Below are 13,556 nucleotides of genomic sequence, written 5' to 3'. Positions count from 1 at the left end.
TAGCTGAGCTGAGTTCAGGAAATACATTTCTGCCCACGGAAGGTTTCAAGACTTGGAATCAAGAAGTTCAAGCAGCCCACTTCTCGTCCCCCTCCTGGTTGAATTGTGAGCTGATGGGTTTGTGCTGTAGTGAGCCCAAATATTGCGGTGCCAGGCTTGCGATGGTTAAGTTACAAACATTTAAGTTATGTAACAGTACACTGAGCAGGTTATCTCAGGTTTGTGGCTTGTGTTCAGCCAAAGCGCCGGCTATCCTAAGAAAACTTTTGTGGATTTCCTTTGTCCCTCCGGATGAATGCTGGGATAGTTCCTTGAAATAGGATATTACCGTTTTCGTCCACATTTCTACCGCTTCATGATTCATTAATCATTGTACAGTTCGACTCCAAGTATTGCGAACTACTGACAGTGTCATTAAGTGAATCATGAATAAAATAAATACAAGTAAAAATATAAAAGTATCCGTATAATAGGCCGTGGAGGCCCATAGTGTTGTGAGACGTCGAGACTCCCACATTTTCTAGACCAGCCGTGTCAAACTTGCGGCCCTCATAGCCACAAAGTGCGGCCCCTCAACTTTTAGAGCTAATTGATATTAAAATCAATATTAAAATTTTAGCAGAAACATTTTTTGTAAAGACAATTTCCCAACAGACCAGAAGACAAGAAGTCTCACGCAGACATAAGTTAGCAGGCTGCAGGAAAATGTGATTCTGAGAATTGCAGAAGGGTTTGTCCAACTGACCCCAAGTATTTCGAAGAATCCCTTTTGGAGGCGTAGTAAGAATGCAAGGAGGGTGGAAACTCACAGACAAGTGCAAGGGATTTCTACCTTCAGAACTCGCTTGCAACCTCCAGCCATTGTCTAATGGGCTGCTAGCAAACTTTCACTTTTAAGACCATTGAGACAAGATACACTTTCCTACTAGTCCGGTAGTCTCTTGTACATTGTCATTCAGTTCATTTTCACACAGCGACAGGTGCTGATGTTACATTGTGATGAACGTATAAAGGTTAGAATTAAACATTAAATTATCAACTACGAGTTTTCTTGTATATGTTTGTTTGATACTTGTCAAAAATGACATTCTCTTGCTTTTTAAAACTGTGAGATATGTGGCTTTAGGTAATTATATTGAAATTATTTCTAAATAATAAATAGAATTAAATTTCATTGTATCAAAATCTAATGCATATTTCTATTTTGATGTGCGGTTCTGGACTATTATTTATAGGGCTGAGATGGCCCTCTGTACAAGTTGAGTTTGACATGCCTGTTGTAGACAATCGGCTCACATGTGGCGGTGAGGATACCAACCTTACACGCCGGCCGCGCTTTACCCGCACGAAGATTCCTGGTACTCATTTCTTTAGTAAAAACTATCATCATTTCCAAAAGATTAGATATATATAGTCATTATATTTAAATTATTTTTTGAATAAAATATTTGGGATAAATATACGGAAACATTTTATGGAGCTGGAAGACTCTCATCACAAAAGCAATTTAACTTTTTTTTTTATATTAAGGCTTTCAGTTTTTATCCACATTTCAGGTCGCCGTGTTCGGCTTCCACTGAGGCGTAAAGCCTTTCCCACCCAGCGCGGCTTGTACCGCTCCAAATCGATTCCGCACTTTGCATGTTCCCATCAATACGTGTCATACGGACTGCGTCATAGATTATGTAATACGTTTCTTACCCTGACATCGGGATTTCCCTGAACCTTCACTCTCTTTCTCTGTCACGTGTGACTTATAAGACGGGTTTTGGATTGGATGGTTGGATTTATTGACACCTTATACACGCAACTCGGAACAACAAGCAGTATCGCTGATCTACACACTTTACAGTTCACTGCTACACACATTAATGCCCTCAGTCTTCATTAGTCATATCCTGGCAACGGATTTATAACAGTACCACTGTAACTTTACATCACACATGAAGTCTTTTCACGGCCTAATTCCTTTCTTGCCACTATTCTGCAGCTGCCAATTCCGAAGACTCGACTCAATTCAGTTCCTCTGCTCCCCAGCTCATATCCTGGCAAGATGGCGTCTCGACTCTCGACTCAGTTCTTCTCACCTGAAGTCTTCTTTATAATCACTTTACACGGATCACGTAAATAACATAGCCTCTCTATTGTTGGGAAAGCTTCCTTTATAGCGCACTTGCATAACAACGGAAGTTACGCGATTGTTTCTTGCAGATTCGTTGCCGCGGGAGTGTGTTTCCCGAGTCGTTTCCTAGTAATGAACATCTATTCTGACTTCGCTGTTCCGGCTTTCGGGCGTCATGTCACTATATAATTTTATGAGAGAATAAGAAGGCGTGTCCTTTCATGTTAACCACAAGTTTAGACGCTCACAGACACTTAACAGGAAAGAAGGTACTAAGACGCAATTTATGAAATCACTAGCAAAACATGCATATCCGTATTAAACGAAACGTGAAGATGATAAAATCTTGACATCGGGGACCAGGCTGTGATCAGTCACTGATGATGTGGGCAGAGAAACATGGCTAATTTTCGGCAAACTGATAAGACTGACACCCCGAGAAGATTTTATGAACTTTAGCGTCTTGAAAGCTTCAGAGATGTGAAGATATGTCACAAATTACACACTGACAAATTGAGTAGCCCTGTGGTATAGACTCGCCTTTAAAAAACCGGGAGACATCCAATCATGTGATCAGTAATATCTTGACGTTCTACTGCACGCGAAGGTTCATTATGGTACTCAAACCGGTCCGCCAGTGCTCCTTATCTTAAGCCAGTTTAATCCCTTTCATATCTTCCCACTCTGTTTCTCTAAGATCCATTTTTATATTATATTCCCATTTACGTTTATGTCTTCCAAGTGGTCTCTTATGTTCATATATTCCGACTACCGTTGCTATCCAATTCTGATCTCGCTATGCGTGGTACACGTCCGCCATATTATCCTTCATTCGATCGGATTTTTTAATGTCTTATGGAGAATGCAAGTTATGAAGCTCCTCATTAGGGCCTATGCAGTTTTTCCCAATAACCACCTTAGCACCTGTTCTCACAAACCTTCAGTATTTGTCCCTTAGTGTGAAAGGAACCCATATGAAACATGTAATATTGTAATAATTCCTATCTGTCTCTGGAGTCAAAGCCATTTTTATGACCTTGGCCGATTTTCAGTTTCTTGATCTTCCACGGCGTCAGTAGGACTCCTTGGACGCGGGATCAGCACATCACAAAGCCGTACCTACATACAGAACAACATAAAGACAGAATAAATGCACACAGATATTCATGCCTTGAGTGGAATTCGAACTCACGATTCCAGCGTCCGAGCGAGCGAATACAGTTCATGCCTCAGGTCTCTCGGCCACTGATTCATACATGAGAAAAATACAAATATTTAAGAATGCTCAGGAGTTTATTTGGATCGAAGATGGGTGAAATAAAAGGCTCAATGATTAGGTCATGGAGAATGAAATTGGAAGGGTTTGTAGCACGAAGAGGGAGAAAGAGAATACGTATACGATTTTAGAGGGAAAGCCAGAAGGAAACAGGCCACTAGGAAAACTAGATCTAGATGGGAAGATAATACTAAATGTATCTAAGAGAAATAATATAAAAGTAAAAGTAAAAAGAAAAAAGAAAGAAAAGAAAAGTAAAGCTGTCCCTGTACCAGGCCGTGAAGGCCCATAGGGTTGTGAGACGTTGAGGGTCCCACATTATCTAGAAAGTCGGGTCAAAAATGGCGGTAAGGTTGTCAGCCTTACGCGCCGGGCGCGCTTTACTCCCCAGAACAATTATTTAATTAATTCCCGGTACTCATGTCTGTTCCATGTTAGGTGGGTTCCTGTCACCACGGCATGGCGCGCCCTGTTGAGAAAACTCCATAATGAGGAGCTTCATAACTTGTTCTCTTTTCCAAGTATAATTAGAATGATCAAGTCAAGGAGGATGAGATGGGCAGGTCATGTAGCAGGAATGAGGGAGACGAGGAATGTTTATGGGATATTGGTGGGAAATCCAGAAGGAAAGAGAGCACAAGGAAGACCAAGGCGTAGGTGGGCGGACAATATTAAGATGGATCTTAGAGATAGGATGGGATGGTATGTATTGGATTGATCTGGCTGAGGATAGGGACCAGTGGAGGGCTCTTGTGAACACGATAATGAACCTTCGGGTTCCATAAAATGCTGGGAAGTTCTTGAGTAGTTGCAGAATTGGCGGCTCCTCAAGAAGGGCTCAGCTCCATGGGTAAGTGAGAAAGTACTCATTTCTATTAGAGGCTGAGTTTACCCCAGGGCCATAGTGCGGCTGGAAGGATTAGGTAAATTGAAAAAAATCCAATGTCCTCATCGGGACTTGAATCCGCGACCTTCCGGCTTGTAGCATAGTGCCTCAACCAGAGACCAGTGGAGGGCTCTTGTGAACACGGCAATGAACATTAGGGCTCCGTAAAATGTATGGAAATTCTTGAGTAGCTGAGGGACATGCGACTTCTCAGGAGGAACTCATCTCCGTGGAGCTGATCTCAGCATAAACTCTGTGACAATGTTGAATCGTATCACGAACAGACTTCCGAATTGTGGTCCACTAGGAGAGCGGGGTGCTGGGCCAGATCGGACTCTCACGCCTGAACATTCGTGCTGATAATGACTTCATTCTGAGATACTGAGTCTTCTCGGACACCTGACGGGATGTGCTTGGATGTCGCAACAATCCCTGCATTGACCACTTTCCTTGCAGTATAGTACAAAGCGGGAACCTCTGCGATGTACAGGCTCCGAGCATGAATCCCCTTAAAGAAATCAGTCGTCTGGGATATAACGTCCTATACTTCGTTTTAAATCAGCAGTCGTTTAGGAAGGAAATTTCGTTTCNTTTTTTTTTTTTTTTTTTTGGTATCTTAGGGTGGCCTTAGGGTGTGGTCTGGTCTAGAAAACCGAGATTAACAGCCGTGGGGATTCGTTACGCTGACCACGCGACACCCTCTATCCACAAAAGTTGGCACTAACTTCGCTGACAAGCGACGGTCGCTCGGTCGGTATACTTCGCTTGCGGACTACATGCCACGTAGTTATCTTAGGATGGGGTGTGAATGAGTCCGCTTTGTACGTGGGTCATTAATTGGCCTATTGAACCAACCTCGGATGACAGATGATGATGACTGTGGAGCAGGCAGTGGAATGAGAATTCACAGGGGAGACCGAAGTATTTAGAGAAAATCTGCCTAAATATCACTTTGTCCACCTCAAATCCCACATGACCTGACCTGTACTCGAACTCGGGCCGCCGCCATGAGAAACCGGCCTGCTTCATTCTGGTCTAGGCTACATGCTCTTCCAAAACGTCGTTCAATTTTCAGCGCAGTACGTAGCATTGTATCCGAGAAGATAGAACTCTTCATGGAGGCCATTGTGAGAACCTCAGATACGAAATGCATCCAATTTTCTGCATAAATTTTCGATCAGTACCCCCGGGCATCGTAGAAAGGAAAATATGTGGCTGGCTGATGATTTAAATGAGTCCCAAAAGATTTGCAGCTTTACTGGAGGAGAGAAGAAATTCAGTGTGTAGGCGCGATGTTCATCGATCCCAGAACCAATTCCCATGGCGTTCAACATGTGACGCATTCTCCCGCAATTAAGAAACCCCTTCCGTGATGGTGGCTTGACTGGAAGCCCTCTCAATCGGTCCGAATTGCATTCAGTGCGGGAAACACTCGTATTCTGTTCGCTACCCGAGGCAGGGAGGGGTGGGGCGATCTGGATATTGTTACTTCCTTTCTGTCCTGAACGATTTCGACTGCCACGCTTCTGCTTAAAGGTTCGACTTGGGTGTCTGAACCGGAAGAATCGGTAATCAATACATCTTTCGTTAAGTGGCGCGTTAAGTTACCAACCTGAGGGTTTCTCAGTCTTACCGACGACAAGGTGGTAGCCATGCTTCAACTTCAGACGTCCAAACTAAGCAGAACAAAATGGCGCAACCGGTAATGCTTCTCATTTGTATTTAGGAGACAACCTGGGTTCGAATCTCGTCTGGAACACCGACAATGCTGAATTTTTGTCCGTTTGCTCACACCCTTGAGGCAAATTCAGGACAGTACCTCTAAATTAGGCCACCACCACTTCCTACCGCATCATTTTCAATTCATTATCATCTAGCCACTTGACGCTGTACCTTCTCAGATACTGACAAGCACACTAACTAACTTCATTGTGCTGAGACCTTCTTGAGAAGCTGCCAGTCTTTCAGCTGTTCAGCATTTTCCTAATATTTTGTATTCAGTACCCTGTTCACAAGAGTCCTTCACTGGTCCTTATCCTGTACCTGATGAATCCAGTCCATAGCACCCCATCATGTTTCTCCAAGTTGCATTTTAATATTATCCTACCTACGTCTAGGACTTCCTTGTAATCTGTATCCTTCTGACTTTCTCACCAAAACCCTCTATGCATTCTTCTCCTCCCCACGCGTGCTATACGCCCTACTCGTATCTTCCTCCTTGACTTGATCATTGTAATTGTATTTGCTAGAAACTACGAGTTATGAAGCTCCTGTCCAGTTTTCTGCACTTATTAATATTTCATCCCTCTTCAGTGCAACTGACATCGTCGTTAAAAATATGCAAATAAATCCGCAGATAAAACCGTCAATGTTTATTCGACAAGCGAAAAATAGAGCTGAAAATAAAGGGTTCCTTATAGGATATGGATACAGAATTAGCGTTTTTTTTTTGATAACCGCCTCTCATACTGCTTATCGCCACAACTTACACGTGCCTGAGCGAGCATAAAGAATTATTATCTGTGTGAGGCGAAGAAGAAAAATCATCTCTGCGGAAGAAAAAGAAATTAATCCGTAATATTCATGCGTGGCTTTAAGCTATTTTTGTTTCCTTCTGTTGATACTTAAATAAAACATAAAATTTTGTTGTAGTCAGGAATGTCATCACTGGCAAAAATATCCATTTTTGAGTTACAGCCTACCTTAGAAGATTCTACAAGATTTGTCTATTCAGACAATCCGGTTTTCACTTCTTTGGATTTCGCACTAATAAAGTTTTTACAGCCTGCCCAGGGTGATTATGATGATGGAGAATTTGGTGGAATGAAGATTGGCAGAGGAAACCGAAGTACTCAAAGAAATCCCGCCCCAGCGCCCCTTTGTCCACCACAAATCCCACTTGACCAAACCCCGGGTCGCCGCGGTCGGAAGCCAGCGACTAACCGCTTGAGCTATGGCTCAGCCTGCATTTATGGTTACATAACGAAATTTTGCGAGCAACAAATACAAATCATCCAAAATCATGAAAATGGAAATGTTCGCGACATCAAAAACTGTGAAGCCCGACGCAGAAATTACAAGAGGCTTAAGCTTGGCGGTAGTCAAGCGTACGACCATTCACGTGCAAGACAGCCGTTGTAACATGAGTTATATGAGTTAGGGCATGATTTGCTATGCCAGGCTTACACTGACAGAGGCTTAAACAGTAGGTATCCAGAAGGAACCGGACGCTTTGACAGATAATTGTAGAATGCCTAGACATAAAACGCTAATTTTGGTGACATGTACTAATGATTTTGACAGACCCATCCTCATATCAGAGAAGACGCCCCACTTCGTCACAACCGCAACTGTGTTACAGTAGCAGAAATCTGGTCTTGGGCCTCAGATGGGGATCGACACAAAGACTGACTGGCGACTGACCCTCGGTCTTAACGTGAGTTTGACTCTGACTAGTCTTTGAAAGGTTATGGGTAGAGAAAACAGGAATTTTCCTTTCCTAGCTTCTCGTCAATCGATACAGCGAATATGCAGTTGGAAATGTGGCCTGGCCCGTACGTGTTTCCTCAACCTGATGTGACTTGGTGCAAAGGGCTGGCTGGCAGCGGTTCTATGGACTGAGAAAGAATAAATACTGTGTTGTGAACTTGTTGCGAGACTAGAACTGGATCACTTCACCCGATGTCCACGAGCAAACATCCTATCACTGCGTCGAAGAAATATCTTTATGATATGCACAAATTCTGTGTATTTGCCTTTACATACTCCTGTGTGCGAAATGGTACACACTAACAGACCCTTCCGTTGTTTTCAGTTGCGTCACTGAAACTTTTGTTGTAGGTGATTTTGCTCTTGGGCCTTAGTATCTTGTGGATATATTGTCGACGTTTCGGAGATATAAGATACCTCCAATTTCAGATTCGAACTGTGTAGAGTTATTCAGTGTTCATATAGTTACATTATACAGTAAACCTGTCTTAAACGGAATTTCAAGGGACCAGAAAAAAATTCCGCTGAAGCCAGGTTTCCGTTTAATGAAGGTATACTATAATAACTAAACCAGGACATAAACGTATTTGAGACAAAACAAAACAACATGCTCATTAATTTATTCACACTATAATCATTGAACACATGCAAACATACACTGAACAGGAAAAAATTGCAGTACTTGCTTTTTATAATTTTACCAGAACTCCGGCAGAGTTTTTTGCACGCAGTTTACTCTCTTGGCTGCCTGACTTTCCACAAACACTTTAGCTTGAGAAATTAAAGTAAGCATGTCTGAATCATTCCGTTGCACGGCAAACTCCTGCAGTACCTTTAAACTGTTGGCAGCTTCCTGATAAGTCTTCACTGTACACTTTTCTTCTATCACAATGTCATTTTCTTCTTCTTCCTCTTCCTCCTCCTCCTCTCTTCCTTTTCGATTTTCTCTAAAATTCTCGACTAATACATCGATATCCATTGTGTCTGGTTCTGTTTGCACATCTTTGTCTATGTTGATGTAGTCCTCAGCATTGCAGTTACTGAAAGCAGCTTCAGTCATGCAATGTTGTAAGTCCTGGTCATTCCCATTTTCTACACTAGGAGCAACTTCTACCGTATAAAATCCTGCTTTTTCTAAACACTTTGTCACAGTTTCTGGTAGCAACTTCTTTACTGCTTGACTGGTCCAAATAACCGCCTCTAGAACCGAGACAGTTCTTGCAAGTTCAGAGGCGGATGATGTAGAATCTGTTTTGACGAGCAAAGATTGCATTAATAATTTACGATAGTGGACCTTAACATTCCGAATGATGCCCTGATCCATTGGTTGAGAAACACTAGTGGTGTTTGGAGGGAACCAAGCAAGTCGCACGTTGGAGAGTTCGATATGGGGTGGCATGTTGCGTTATCCAAGAACAACAAAACATGCCGGTTTTGCATTTTCATTCTACCATTGAAGGCCGTTAGCCATTCCTCCATGATCTGTGACGTCATCCATGCCTTTTTATTGGATCTCCACTCAACGGGAAGTTTCTGTATGTCTTTCGGAAGCATCGTGGCTTTGCTGCCATGCCAATCACATGCCATTTCACCTGACATAAAACCACATAGAAAAACAGTCAATCTTTCTTAGCACAGTTTTCCTCCCAAACATTTTTCACCTTTCAGAAAAAGCGATTTATTCGGAAGCGCGCGGAAGAACAGTCCAGTCTCATCACCGTTCGCTATGTTTTCAGGTTCATATCCCTCGATTATGGATGGCAATTTAGCTTCCCATTCCTCAATGGTCTCACTATTTACATCACTTGAATCACCACAAAGTTCATTAAAACTATCCGATGTCTTTTGCGAAAACTCTCCAACCATCCGTCAGAGGCTTTGAATTCAGTCTTCCCCAGTTTTTCAGCGACTTTTTTAGCATATTCCTGTACCATAGGACCCGACAACCGGTGATTTTTCGCCCTCACACTGACAAACCACTGCCACACTATTTCATTAACGTCTTCGTTTGCAGTTTTTTTAAGTTCTCTCTTTATTTTTCGATTAGCACAAGTTTCCCACCGCTTCAAAATTTCCGTTTTATTCTTTAGCATCTCATACACTTCAGTTTTACCGACGTTAAACATCTTCATGATCTGCTTAACAGACAATTTATCTCGCTCACTCGCCTGAGTCACGTTTAATCTTGTGTTAAGATCAAGAACAACTCTTGTCTTTGTAGCCATGATGACAACTGCTAGACTAAAGTAAAACTGTAGGCCTAGAGCCCTTTTTTTTTTCCTTGGCACTACAGCCCCAATGGGCCTATGCCTACCTCCATGAACTTCTTCGTTCACTTCGGTTTTCTAGATCTTACACGTTCGGTAGGACTCCTTGGGCGGGTGATCAGCTCGTCGCAAGGCCTCTACCTGTACACAATCACAGAAAAACGCATACACACGAACTAAACATCAATTCCCTGAGTGGGATTCGAACCCACGATCCCGGTTTCCAGGCGAGCGAAGACGGTACATGCCTTAGACCGCTCGGCTACCGTGACCGGCCCTAGAGCCCTTACTGAATACAATTTCCAGAAGGGGAAAACAATTCTGCTGAATCTCAGTGCAGGTAGTGCAGTACCGTTAGAAGTTTATTTTAAAGAGTTAGGGAAAACAAAATTCTGTAGAATGCCTAAAATTATTCTAAACGATGCATTCCGGAAGACTGGAAATTTTCCGTATAAAGCTTATTTTGATTTCCGTTGTCCGCGTTAGACAGTTTCCGTTTAATCCAGGTTACTTAACTTTTTCAGCCCCAAAGTCAAGTGACGTGAAAATATTTCCTTTTAAGGCAGGTTTTACTATATAATAATAATTTCCACACACAAAATAAACTTGGTAATCATAATTCGACCCAGCTTTCGCCGGGCACTACAAAAAATTATTTAAAGACTCATCATATGCTCCCTTCCACGGAAATCTTTAGTAAAAGGCGAAAGATTTATACGTAGTGAAAGGAAACCAGAGCATTGACAGTGAACATGTATAAGAAGGATAAACACATAACAACATCTTAACGGCGTGAGAGCTAATGTATAAAACACAGGAAATCGAATTACCCTTCAAAAAGCCCTCATTGGAATCAAGTACTCCCGACTGGAACAATTTTTCTGCAGGATTTAGTTGTATTATTTATTTAATTCCATATTTTACAGTCTCCAGACTTCACAAGTGTTGTTAGTTGGTCCCATTGGAGTGCCTTTTATTTCCACCCGTTTCCACCACCTGGGTAGGCGAGTCAGCTACGGGCTTCTTCCTGTACGGTTATCCAGTGGCGGCTGTTAATCATGCCAACAGAAAAGGTGGAAAAGTAAGGTTGGCCCTGTGCTTGGAGTGAACTGTCAGCTTCACACGCCTGCCGGTTTATCCCCCACGAAATACTCAACGCACCCACTTGCATTGGAGACTTTATGGGCCCCCGAGTCGGCAAAGCACACATAATTTCTTACAATCAAGATTAAATAGGCGTTAAGAGTGATGAAAATGGTCGAGTTGGTTTCTTTGTGCTCCACTTCTTTCACCTATCTAGCGTCTGATTACTGCCGCGGAATATAGCACACTGACTTATACACAGATCTTCCAAGACTAAAAGCCCGAAATTGCCCCTAAAATTACACGAGCTCTCAGCTGAAATAATGTCCGCAATTTCACACGCGGTTCAAAGAACGTTTAATATTTCTGTTAGGATCTCAGTTTCTCACATCGGTGACCATGAAAAGGATATATTACTTTGTTTAAGCCCAGCGGGAACCAGCGTATTTCGGAGCAACGTGAGTAAAACTCCTTCGCAAAGTGCAGAAATCTCCGTTTTACACATGAGACATTGCAGAATTGAGTTTTCAATGTAGTTATTCAGTCTACCGATAAGTGGTCATTATGTTCGCAGGACAACATTAAATTTGAAGCAGCAGCAAGCATCATAATACATACTATTCACGCATAAAACATAATTGGGCCCAGCTTTCGCCGGGCACTACAAAAAAATTATTTAAAGACTCATCAAATATTCCCCTCCACGGAAATCTTTAGTAAAAGGCGAAAGATTTTTGCGCACTGAAGGGAAACCAGAGTACCTATAATCATAATGTATAAGAATGATAAACACACAACAACATCATATCGATGTGAGATCTAATATAAAAAACACAAAAAAATCAAATTATCCGTCAACAAAGCCCGCACTGGAATCAAGTACTCTCGACTGGAACAATTTTCTGCAGGATTTAGTTGTATTATTTATTTTACAGTCTCCAGACTTCACAAGTGTTGTTAGTTGGTCCCATTGGAGTGCCTTTCATTTCCACCCGTTTCCACCACCTGGTTAGGCGAGTCAGCTGTGGGCTTCTTCCTGTACGGTTATCCGATGGCGGCTGTTAATCATGGCCAACAGAAATGGTGGAAAAGTCAAGTTGACCCTGTGCTTAATGCGAAATGTCAGCTTCACACGCCGGCCGATTGATCCCCCACGAAATACTCCAAGCATCCACCGTGTTGGGGCATGGGTGGGCTCAAGAAACGGTATGAAAGCTGTGTAGAAATAATGTAATACCTTGCCACTACCGGGAATCAAACTCCAGTCGTCCAACCCGTAGCCCTTCGCGATACCTTTTAAGCGAGTACGGCTCACATGTCCAACAATGTACTAATATATAGAGCGTGGACTGGAATTACGTGCCACAAAAACCGGCCCCCGCACTGCAACCTTCAATGATCTATTGTCATCTAGAAAGTTCGACTATTAAGCTAATAGTATTTACACCGCGAAAATGATTTGCAGGTTTAATTACGTCAGTTACTCCATCCCTTTCTTTGTTTGTATTATGTTACTGCAACGACTTCCGAGGTGAAGAAAGGTGGAGCTATATCCCCACTCCGTGATATGTCTTCATACCATAGTGCTTAAATAATAAAGTACAGGGCTAACTTCACTTAACGCGTAATATATATATATATATATATATATATATTTCTTCAGATATGACTAGTTTATTGGGAATAGACAAATTACCTTACATGTTTCGGCCTGTCTTGCCCATCTTCAGAGGTTTTACCATCATGAATTGGAAGCACTGTATATATTTGCAATACATATATCTGTCTATCTATGGCTCTACAGCCCTTTGTTGGGCCTTGGCCACTCTTTCAGTTTCCTGATCTTTTACACAAACGTAGCACTCCTTGGACAGGAGATCAGCTAGTCACAAGGCCACTACCTGCACACAGACATCCATGCCTCAAATGGGATTCGAACCCACGAACCCAGTGTTCCAGCGGGCGAAGACAGTTTATACCTTATACCGCGTCTTCGACTGTGATCGGCACACACACATATATCTACATAACGAATCTATATCTTAAAAATGTAGACTAAGATAAATCCTTCTAGTTAATTAAAAGTTAAAGCGATATTTAATATTGTTGATTTAATTAATACGTCCCAGTTGAGTGGAGCAATGTGTATCTGCAAATATAATAATAATAATCATCATCATCACTAATCTGTCAGACGACAGGTCCACAGTCTCTTCCAAAACAATTCCTCCACTTATTGCGATCTAGAGCTTTCTCCTTCAAATGACAGTATCCTCTTCTGTCCCCAAGGTCATCCATCATCTTCTTACGTCTTCTTCCTCGTCTTCTTGTCACGTCTATCCGCCCCTCTATCTTTCCTTCAATAACTTCTTTTAGAAGGCAGTTTCTGCGTAAAACATGACCAATCCAATTAGCCTTCCGTTTTCTTATTTC

The 13,556-nt window shown here is 42.2% G+C and overlaps 1 protein-coding gene and 2 non-coding genes across 4 annotated transcripts in view; 1 reads left to right on the top strand and 2 right to left on the bottom strand.

Annotated features, from left to right (window-relative positions):
• The window catches only part of LOC111874632, a 627,779-nt gene that overhangs the window by 493,687 nt on the left and 120,536 nt on the right, over positions 1-13,556 (top strand). The gene's annotated exons all lie outside the window — the stretch shown is intronic.
• LOC111874638 lies at positions 10,664-10,781 on the bottom strand. Its single transcript, XR_002844597.1, has one exon. It is a non-coding gene; the product is annotated as a U5 spliceosomal RNA (small nuclear RNA).
• Positions 11,765-11,884, bottom strand: LOC111874637. The gene has a single exon (XR_002844596.1). It is a non-coding gene; the product is annotated as a U5 spliceosomal RNA (small nuclear RNA).

This window comes from Cryptotermes secundus, unplaced genomic scaffold (assembly GCF_002891405.2).
Source record: "Cryptotermes secundus unplaced genomic scaffold, Csec_1.0 scaffold20, whole genome shotgun sequence".
In the NCBI taxonomy this organism is placed as follows: Eukaryota; Metazoa; Arthropoda; class Insecta; order Blattodea; family Kalotermitidae; genus Cryptotermes; species Cryptotermes secundus.
Note: the sequence above shows the minus strand (reverse complement) of the source record. Positions and strands in the feature narration are given on the sequence as shown.